Source organism: Miscanthus floridulus, chromosome 5, assembly GCF_019320115.1.
Source record: "Miscanthus floridulus cultivar M001 chromosome 5, ASM1932011v1, whole genome shotgun sequence".
Lineage (NCBI taxonomy): Eukaryota > Viridiplantae > Streptophyta > Magnoliopsida > Poales > Poaceae > Miscanthus > Miscanthus floridulus.
The window spans coordinates 52,988,742-52,999,771 of NC_089584.1; the positions used below are offsets into that span (position 1 = coordinate 52,988,742).

Consider the following 11,030-nt stretch of genomic DNA (forward strand, 5'->3'; position numbering starts at 1 on the left):
AGTCCTTTGATAGCATTAGTAAGGCACTATAAATTTTTGAGAATTTATGAAGTACATCTGATAGATGTTTATTATTTAACCTAGATATCGAAATAAAATAATAAAGGCAATTAAATAAATAGTTTGGGCTTCACCATTATATTATCTAAAATGTATTTGGTATGCTTACACTGTTGGTAGATTTTATGTTGTCAAATTTGGAATGATTACATGAAGTAGAAGTATTGTTACTTGGTATTGCATGTTGAATAGTTTCCGGACAGATTCGGGAGTTTGATGAGTTGCATGTTGAAAATGATGTGTGCTGTAAAAATGGTTAATAACAAAGTGTAGGGAATTTGATAAGCTTTCCAGAAAGTCCAGGATCACTGTATTTGGATTAGTAGAACTCCAGTTATGAATTAAACGAGTAGCTACTGTTTTGTGGCATAGTCAATGCATTGTAGAAGTAGTTAAGTAATAATCAAGAGATATGCACCTACTCAATAAACATGATGCACTTGTTAACATATATGCATTCGTAATACTTATGCCATACTCATGCATCTAGGATTGGAGGAAGAGATCACGTTGCTGGAATTCAAAGAAGCAGAGGAAGGGAATCAGCAGGAGGATCCGAAAGCCACAGCTCCCGAAGGCGTGGAGCAGAACCCTAAAGAGCTTCTGGAGTGCCCTGACCACTGCCCTACTTCCTTTCTACGAGGCAAGCCCCGGAGCATTATAAGTCTCCCAATAATTTACAAATGTTTACTTACGTAATTATGATTGATGCATTAGGTTATAAGAGTTGAATGGAACCACTTGATGCATGTAAATTCCTTGTCCAGATATTAACCTTTTAACCGGTATAGGTCCAGGATCAAATATATGCTTAGCCATGCTTAGATCGGTAGAAGTCGGGTGATGTCCTATCACCTGCGAGATATAGGTGGATACCGGAGCACGGTTGGCTATATCTGCTATCGTGGAACAGAACCAAGGGGTAAAAGTAAATCGAGACCAGACAGGAAGTCGATAGAGAAGCAACAAGACATGGAGGTCTTGGGTATGGATTTATCCCCGTCTGTGTCGATTAAGGACCATACCATTGTTGGCGCTTCTGACAAGATCGAACGCATGCCTCTCACTTAGTTGGCCGGATAACTCGTTCCGACCACGAAGCCGAGTAATTCAACTTAGGCCGGGAACCGTTCTGTTGTGCGCTCCTTCCGGGGAACAATCAGACTGAGCCCAAGGGCAGGCTTGGCCTGAGCATCCTGGCATCTGGTGTTCTAGATTGTGCGGCGCAGTACGGACCCGCGAAATGTGTATCGGAGTTGTACCAAAGGTGACCTAAGGCTATCGTGGCTGGTAGACCTGGGTTTGTGTTAGGAATAAATTCCCAGCTGGTTGAAATTGATTCGAATCGCCGTGTCTCCCAGATAGTGAGAAACTTGGCTAGTCCCAACATCGTAGCAACTGTGTTATGAAACATGATGGTTCGGATGAATATGGAATTACAATACCTGCTATGGTTACTATTGTATGCTTCTAAATGATATACCACATGTTTGGCACAGGATAGTTGCTAACCTAGAAATGGATAGTTATAAATAACCTGGTAACAAATTTGTAACTGTACCATAACTCAATTGCTTTTACGCAAAAATGTTGTCAAGTTACGTCCACTTATACAGCCTTGCATAATCCTTGGAGTCATTTTATCTCTGGTTCATGACGGGTAAGTCTAGCTGAGTACCTTCTCATACTCAGGGTTTATTTTTCCCATTGTTGCAGATGGCACTGTGTATCATGGGTATTGCAAGAGTTGCTTCTATCCCACCATGGATGAGGAGTAAGCCTTGGGCAGGCTTCTTTAGTAATTCCTATCTTTGCTTTTGTGGACCATGATCTGGCTTGGCACTGTATCAAACTATGTTGGAAAGTTTATCTTCAAACTTATTTGCTTCCGCTTTATTTATCAAACTTGGTTTGTAATAACTTTTATTCGTACTCTGATGATGAAAAGTATCTATGAACTTTATGTAATATGTGGCATGTATGTTGAATCCTGTACGATCTTGGTTGTTGTAAATCGTTTATCGAGACCCGTCGTGGTACTCGACGGACTACCGGGTTTATATGGGTTCAAGTATGACAGTGCGACCGCTTGTGGATTGCTATTGTACTTGTATTCTTATAGATTGGTCGGTTCTGTGACATGTGATGCAGAGGCTCTGACGGCATCATGGTCTTGGCGTTGTCATTCTGCTTTTTATCCCATAGACGCTGTTCATATGTTGCCTCTATAGCCAAGTGCCGGCGTTCAACATCTTGATAAGACGACTGATACCATTGCCACTCTTCCTTGTGGTGTTGGGCATGGTTGCTCTGAGCCTATCGAGCTCTGTTCTTCCTTTCCCTAGCCATCTTCTGCTCATCTATCTCTCTGTTGGGTGGCATAGTGTCCGAGGAGATGTCAAACAAGGCTTCCTCTCCATCTTGGATATCTGGTGGGTTAGGCATAGGGATTTGAGATAGTTTCCTAGCCATAAAGACTTCTCTAGAGTGCCTCATGGCTGAGTGAGTTTCAGATTCTACAGTGCTCATGATGTCCAAGATCTCTGTAGAACCATGATCATTGTTGTCTGCTGGAAGAGTTCTACCATTTTGATAAGGCAAGAGTTCCAGTATGCCAACTAGATGATATGGATCTATTAAAGAAATGTTGGGTCAAGCACCCAGCCAATGGACGATGCCTCCTTCGGGTGTGATTGATAGAACCAAACCTCTCTAGGCACCCGTAAGAGGGATCTCTTGCTCAAATTGCATGAGGTAGCTGATCGTATATTGATAGATTAAAGTTGAGTTCTTGAGTCCAAGTGGAAAACAAACTGTGTTCTTCGTGTTGGACTTTAGATGGGATCTCCTGCCTGGACAAAGGTGATGTGTCTGAGCAGGATCCCATACCTAGCGTGCCAGCTATTAGTATTTTGATGACCGACAACCCGTCACTAGGGTACCCGGGATGGTGTTCGAAGGGCTTCGGTGTACATAGAAATCGATAGTAAATACCAAGAGACAAATGATTTATACTGATTTAGGCCCTCTTGTCGAGTAATAGCCTTTACATCTAGTCAGCATGTAGGTTTTTGTGTTGGATTGATTGTATGATTGTTAGGGTTACAAGGGAGTGCACCATACCTGTCTTCATATAGGGGAGAGGGTAAGGGCATTATCCAGTCCCAGTCGGTTATAAGAGATGAGTCCTAGTCCTATTACAGAATCAGCTGTTGACGGTAGTTAACAACCATTATATACAATCAATATAACATGTATAAGGGCATAAACATAATCACCAATGAAGGTCTAGGTTTTTAAATTAATAAATTCCATAAGTTTTAGTGAATCTGTATTTTCTACAGGGTTTATCCAGAAAACCATTAAGGTGGACCTACATGTCAGATTTAATTACGCTTATCCACAGCGAAACGGATACCAGAAGGTTCTAGAAGACTCAGGAGGACTCCACACCGAAGTAGAGGGTGAGACGCCGCCAGGTGGGGCTAGCCCCACCTATAAGCCACCTAGACCCTAGGGCCCACCTGTTAGCCCCTCGTTGTTATATCGGTTCTCCACCGCCTCCTAGGTTGCATCTATGTTGTCTTTTAAGTCCGTTTGATCCAAGGGCTCATGTTGGACGCACTAGGCTATATATACCAACCCCTACCACCCCCCTAAGGCATATTGCATAAGTCATTTGAGAAGATAGAAACCCTAATCATCCTCAGAGCTCCACCATATTCTAGGGCATAGCTAGTTAGGCTAGGTCTAGAGGGAGGCAAGCAGGCTTGGATCAAACCGACTTAAAGGACGATGTAGATGCAACCTAGGAGGCAGTGGAGAACCAACATAACAATGAGGGGCTGATAGGTGGGCCATTGGGGCTGGCCCCACCTGGTAGCCTCTGGCTCTCTACCTCGGTGCGAAGTCCTCTCGAGTCTTCTAAAGTCTTCTAGTGTCTATTTCGCTACGGATAAGCGCGATTAAATCTGACATGTAGGTCCACCTTGACGATTTTCTGAATAAACCCTGTAGAAAATATAGATTCACCAAAACTCATGGAATTTGTTAGTTTAAACCCCTAGACCTTCATTGGTGATTATATTTATGCCCTTATGCATGTTATATTGATGGTTTATAATGGTTGTTAACTACCGTCAATAGTTATTTTGTTTTGATTTAGTGTAACGACTAATGTTCATACTGAGTATTTTTGGTTCAATGATTAATTATCTAATTAAGGTAGGCTAGATAACCTAAGCACCCTGCTTAATTTAAAAAAACCTATAAAGACATGATATTATACTAACATACCACAAACCAAAGTATACTTTGTATAGAACAAGCGGGATTAATTTAATGGGAATAGAGGTAAAGAGGTAAACTTTATTATTATCATTTTCCTTCATTAATGTATAATATAGAAATTCAAAATTTTAGTATGATTATAAAGATAACTACCAATTTTACCTTTTATAAGGACTCACCTTTTAAGGTCCAATGAGTAGGACCCTGCTCCGTTCATTTCTTATTTGTTGATGGAGCGCCCGATCCTAGAGAAGCGATGCAAATGGCTACTCTTTCTTTGGCCTCCACACCATCTTGCTTGTTCTTGGTGGTGTGGTGGTGGCCTTCAGAGCTTCTTCTTTGGGTTTCCACACTGGCTTGTTCTTCATTGGTGGTGTGGGAACGACTTTAGGGATCTTTTCTGTTGTTATTTGTTTAACTTTTTTCTGCTTCGGCTTTTTTTATTTCTTTGTTATTTTTCACAGGCCTGTCCACCATTTGAGGTTGGATATGGACCTCCCATAGTCCTTGTGGGTTTGGCCCATATTTTTATAGACCATGGAGCATTGCTCTCCTTCCTGGGCCTAAATGCAAATTTTTCTTCGTTACCATGGATATTGAAACAGATTTCTCTGGCTCCAACATCAATTTGAGCTTCTGTAGTGCTCAAGAAGGGTCACCCAAGGATGAGGGTTGATTCTTTAGTGACCTCCAAGTCGAGCACCACAAAGTCAACAAGGATGTAGCAATCTTGGATTTTCACCAGAATATCTTCGGCTATCCCTGCCGGGTAGCGGACCGTCGAATCGGCCAGCTGAAGCATCATTGGTGTTGGCATCAATTGTGTGAGGTTCAGCTTGTCAAAGATGGCCTTGGGCATAATGCTTATGGTAGCCCCAAGGTTGCATAAGGCTTGGTCGAAGTACTGGATCCTAATGGAACATGAGATTGTGGGGGCACCCAGGATCCTCTTTCTTTTTAGGAAAGTCGAGTACAGTAGCGCTACACTGTTCTATCAGCTTGACGACCTCCATGGATGGTAGTGATCACTTGTTGTTGATGATGTCCTTGATGTACTTGGCATAGGAAGGCACATGCAAGACGTCCATTAGGGGGATGCTTACATGTATCTTCTTGATCACTCAACAAAATGAGCGAATTGCTCATCCACGGCCTGCTTGCGGTTCCTTGTGGGAAACGATAGGTAGCTGCTGTCGACAAAGTCTTTTGGTGCTATCTCCTCTTCTTGTTCTTTTCTTTTGTCGAAGGTTTAGCCACCTAGCACTTTTTTGCCTTTCATGTAGACTGGTTAGGGTTTGGTGGATCACGAGTGGTCTTACCACCCCACGTGGTCACCGCTTTTACATTTTCATGAGAATTTTTAGGTTGAGCAAGAATTTTTCCATTACTATCAATAGGAATTGCGGTAGCTATTTGAGCTAGTTGTCTTTCTATCATTTTATTAAAGCTCAATTGTTTTTTAATAGCAGAAGTTAAACCTTCGATTTGAGAATTTATATTTTTGAGAATTTTATCATTGGTTGTAAGCTTTTTAGTTAGACTTTCATTATTTTGGCTTGGCCAAATACCAAGTCTTTTAGTGAAGGCTGATTCAAATTGTAATTTGAGTTGTAGTTCAAATTACCATGCGGGCAGGGCTGGTTGTTCCACCTGTTATTACGTGGTTGGTGAAACCCGTTGTTGACGAAGGCAGCTTCTTCGTGGGTTTTAGGGCAATCATTCCCCGAATGGCCAATGTTGCCACAGACCTCACATGTCATGTGTGAATCCATGGCTTGGATGGTGCCCATCATGGCATCTTTATCTTGGGCCTGTTCCTCCAGTCTTTCCATCAATAAATCTATTTTTGCGAAAAGCATATCCGTCTCCTTCACAGTATGCATTCCTTTTTTGTGTTTTCCTTTCCTCCCCCCAACTTTGATTTGACACCATTTTATTGATGAGAGTCGTGGCTCCATCAATAGTGAGGGAAAGGAAAGCGCCTCTTGCAGCACTGTCGATGTGGCCCATAGACATGGGTATTAATCCATCATAAAAATTTTGGAGCACTAACCAGTTTTCAATCCTGTGGTGCGGGCAAGCTTGGATGTAGTCCTACAGCCTCTCGCATGCCTCGAGAATGGTTTCCATGGACCTTTGTTGGAAGTTTGAAATTCATCACCTTAGGGCATTGGTTTTGCCTATGGGGAAGAACTTGGCGAGGAACACCACAGAACATTTGTCTCACATCTTGATAGATTCCTTTTCCTTGTAAAACCACTGCTTCACCTTCCTCGAGAGGGAGAAGGGAAACAAGCGGAGCCTGATGCTCTCAAGTGAGACATCCTTGATGATGATTGTGTCGCATAACTCGAGGAAGTGATAGAGATGCACGTTCGCGTCCTCGCTTGGCAAACCATGGAATTGGTTTGCCTGCACCATCATGATGAGGCCGGTGTGGAGCTCAAAGTTCCCATCCCCAATGTTGACAGCGGGCCCAATGGGCACGTTGGCAACTACGGGGTGGAGTAGTTGCGGAGGGTTTTGGCCATGATTGGACTAGCAGATGGTGTGGGGGTGGCTGCTTCAACTGTCAGAGGAGTAGCAGAAAAAGAAGCGGCACAAGACCATTTCTTCCTTAGCAGTGCCTCTGGACTTTCGATGTAGTTTTTTGGTAGTTTGTAACCAGTCATACACTATCATGTTTTCATGCACAACAGGAGAAAACAAGCAAAGTTAGCCTGCATAAACAATGGCTACCTTACATGCATATTATCAAGAACATGTCCTACTAGATTTTTAATCAATATGCCTTCTCTGTCAACGGTGCCAAAAATGCTTGTTGGTACTTCATAGCGTAGCTACTAGGTTTGCATCCCTAGCAACGACGCTGGAAGTGCTTCTTGGTATTTCTTAGCGTCATCACTAATAATTAGCAATGCCACTAAGTAATAGCCTTGATAGTTCCTTAACAATTTTAGATATTTATCCGCAAGCATATGGAGCTATCATTATTGTATTTCACCCAAAAGTATTCAGGGTATTATTATTTATATTTTTCCCAAAGGAAGACATTTATTCATTAAGAGTCTAGTATGGATATGAACTTGAATAATAATGCTTGCAAGTGCACCAATTATTTATAACAGGGGTAAGAATGATAATTTCAGGATAGTGGCACACACTTGGCATTTCACCAAGGATAAAATAAAGAGAAAGAATAAAATAATAATCTAAGTTGAGCAAGCATTGGTCTAGTATAGTCATACAAAGATTAGTTAATAATCATACAAGTTACATAATTAGTTTTAGGGCTAAGTGTGAAGCAGGTCGGGAGGCCACCGAGTACTGGTTTGCCAGCAACCTCATGTGACAATTTAGACTCCTACACCCTAGTCAAACGTGGAGGATTACAAGGGATGGATAGGGCTATCACCACCTGCTGCCTACCCCTTCAACCGTGGAAAGGGACAATGCATTCACCTGTCTCTCCAAACCCAAGCACCACGCTTGCATATACAGAAACTACCCAAATCCCCCCAGGTCCCCGACCCTATGGATCAATATGTAAAGAACTTGGGCACACCTGACGGCATGATGAACCGCCACCTCAACTTTGCTCTAATTTCAATTATATAAGTTATATGAATTGTTAAGCATAAAGTTGTGTATGCTATTCTCATAACACACAAACTATACACTAGTTCATATATCAGGATTAAAACATAACAAATATACTCTAGTTCATAAGTATGACTATAAATATCATATGAGAGCATAACTTTGGAAGAACTCATATCTCTATTCATACCCAAAGGTCTCTTCATCCAAGGAGCCAAGCTCTCCAAGGTAGCTTTGCCTTGCTCTAATACAACTAAAAATTAAAGCTAGTACTACTAGAGAGTGAGGTGTGTGAGGTGATGTTCAAGGTGAGTGTGTGTGAGAGGGGGGTACCCCTCTATTTATACAGTAGCCTAGGCAGTGCTATGAGCTATAATTGGCGTGAGGACTGGCTCCCACTACCATAGCATGGAAGCATGCCACCGCTTGTCAAAGGAGGGGCTGAGTAGCGTAGGCAAGGGGTCGGGCTCCCCTAGGGGTCAGCCACCCCTTGACCGTGGCCTCTCACCACTGCCTTCGCCTAGTAGGCCATGGGCTAGACCAGGATTGCTTCCTCATGGGGTTTTGCCCCATTTGAATTGATTTGATGGGCGTCTCCATGTTCCTTTGCACAAATCAGTGTTGGAAAGCGGCTTTTGGTGAATTATTCCATATATTTGTGTTTGTGACCTACAAAATAATGTTCTCCAAATACATGTGGAACTTGGTTAATAGTAAATGCATATGTGTTTAAGATTGCTTATTTCTCCTCTTTTTATGTGCTAATTGGCAGTCGAATTTGAATGGTAAGATTGCCAGCAGTAATCTTATGTTCCTGAGTCCTATTTTGTTGTCAACAATGTTTCAGAAATGAATGGGAGACTAGAGTGTGTATGTTATTGTGTTGTCTGGAATACATTGTACTGGGAATGTGTGTGTAACTCAGCACAAAGATCCTGAAGAGGAGTTGCTATGTGCGGTCCTGGGGCCTTGAAGTTGTTAATTCGACAACCCCCATCGGCTCCAGCATATGTTCCTGACAGCATGGATATCGGTGACCAACACCCATCGCCTGCCACTAAGGCCATGCCCATGAAGAGGTACTCGAGGAAGGGTCACCCAGCTCTAGTCCCCGCTTCCTCTAGTGTACTAGCTCTCACCACCTCAGAGGAGGCGGGGCCAATGGTGCACCCTACTTCGGTGTTGGTGGAGGTGGCGTCGACGTCTAGTCGTGGGGGACTAGAGTTCCCATCACGCTCTCGCCCGCCTTCTCCTAGACTGCCATTGCTCTCCCCATTGCCCTCGATGATGACACTGGTGCCAGTGGCACCAGTGGTTCCCTCACCACCACCACTCCCGATGCGCTCCACTTCGCGATCATCATAGGCTACGTGGCCTCCTCTATTCTTGCTAGCCCATGTCACAAGCGAGTCTCATGTATCCTCGTGCTCCCGCTCGCCATCCACCGAGGACATGTCTAAGCACTCTCTAGGCTGCACTATGACGGACTCAGAAGACGATCATTGACATGGGTATGCAACTCCTATCCTCGAGAGCTAGAAGCTAATGATACGCGCTAGCCACTATGGCTTGCTAGTCTACCCCCTTTGCCTAGAGAGTGTGCCCCATCATTGGAACATAGTCCGTCATCAGGGAGCATGTCCTCACTTGGGCCAACCACCGCCCACATGGGACATACGCCATCGATAAGAAGATTGCCCGACATCATGCACTAGTGAGAAACCAGGGCTGGATCACTGATGGGAGCAGACACCAGCGACTCCATGCCATGCAGCGCCAGTTAGATTGGTTACTCGTTTGCCTTCAACTATGGGACTTCTTAGCCATCACTTGGGTCTTGAGCAATTGAAAGATAGAATGATCAAGTCAAGCGCTATGTCTCAAGTTCATTGTTCCACCATTGTTCTCAAATTTTTATAGGTTTTCAAAATAAAACTCAGAGATTCCATTATATAATACTCTCAAGTCTCTCAATATATGTGGTATTTGTGGATCCTCACCAAGGCAATACTGATGTTATGCCTTTTTCTCTTCCTGTAATTAAAGCATATGTGGAGTTCATAGGTAGGAAGAAAGCTAGAGCATACTTGCAATGCATATATTGTAAAGTCAAACAACAGATCCAAAGAGAGTTGAGTCATACAATCAAATCAAGATGTGCATGTGTGTAGATATATGGTGGATATATATAGTGGCTAAACTAATTCTACTTTGCTCCTTGAAAACTTATCTCTCTTTTGAAACTTGGAAACATTTGCTAGAGAACATGGGCTATCCTATTCATCTCTTTTTCTCTTTTTTTCAAGTGGGCATCTAAGTACCGATTGTTTTAAATATCTCGGACACTTTTGTGTCCATTTTTTCTCATCATTTTTTCTTCTCATTTTTTATGAATAACTTTTGCATAGCCCATGCCTCTTTTCTACAACAAAACTTTGAGAGGTAGCAATAAGAACTTGGAGCATTTATTTGGTGGATGGAAAACCTATCAAGCATATTTTTGTGTTCACTCCTAGTGTAGGAGTAAAATATTTTTGGGTGGATCTAGATGGAAGGCATGTTTATGTGCCAACCCTTAGTGTAGGAGTAGTGCATATTTGGATGGTTTGTATGTGATATTGATTTTAATATCATGACAACCCTCTCATAAGGGTCACAAAGCTTGACAAAATTCAATGCAAAAGCAAGTAGCATATATGTGGAAATTTTTCTAGTCTAAATAACATGTATGGCTCTGGTGGGATTTCAAGCATAAAGAAAATCCCCTCTGAGCCCACCAGGAGGAATCCACACACAAAGGTCAGCTCTAGCATCCACCTGTCACCTGCAATAGGGAGAAATAAAACCCTGAGTACTCAATTGTACTCAGTAAGACTTACCCGACAGGAGGAAAAAAGACTCTAAGGATATGCAAGGCTATCGGGCTTGTGTGTTTATTGCATATGTAGGAAGCATTACTAAGTGTGCGTCCTTATATTCACTTTTATTAGCAGTCGGCATTAGTTCATTAACTATCCATTCTATGTGAGCACTTGTTCTACTTTCAAGCAGGTGGTAAGCAATCAAAATTATAGTCTGAT

At 42.6% G+C, this 11,030-nt stretch overlaps 1 non-coding gene across 1 annotated transcript; it reads left to right on the top strand.

Moving 5' to 3' along the window:
- Positions 1-6,412: 6,412 nt before the first annotated feature.
- Positions 6,413-6,519, top strand: LOC136455705 (small nucleolar RNA R71). The gene has a single exon (XR_010759182.1). It is a non-coding gene; the product is annotated as a small nucleolar RNA R71 (small nucleolar RNA).
- The last annotated feature ends 4,511 nt before the right edge of the window (positions 6,520-11,030 follow it).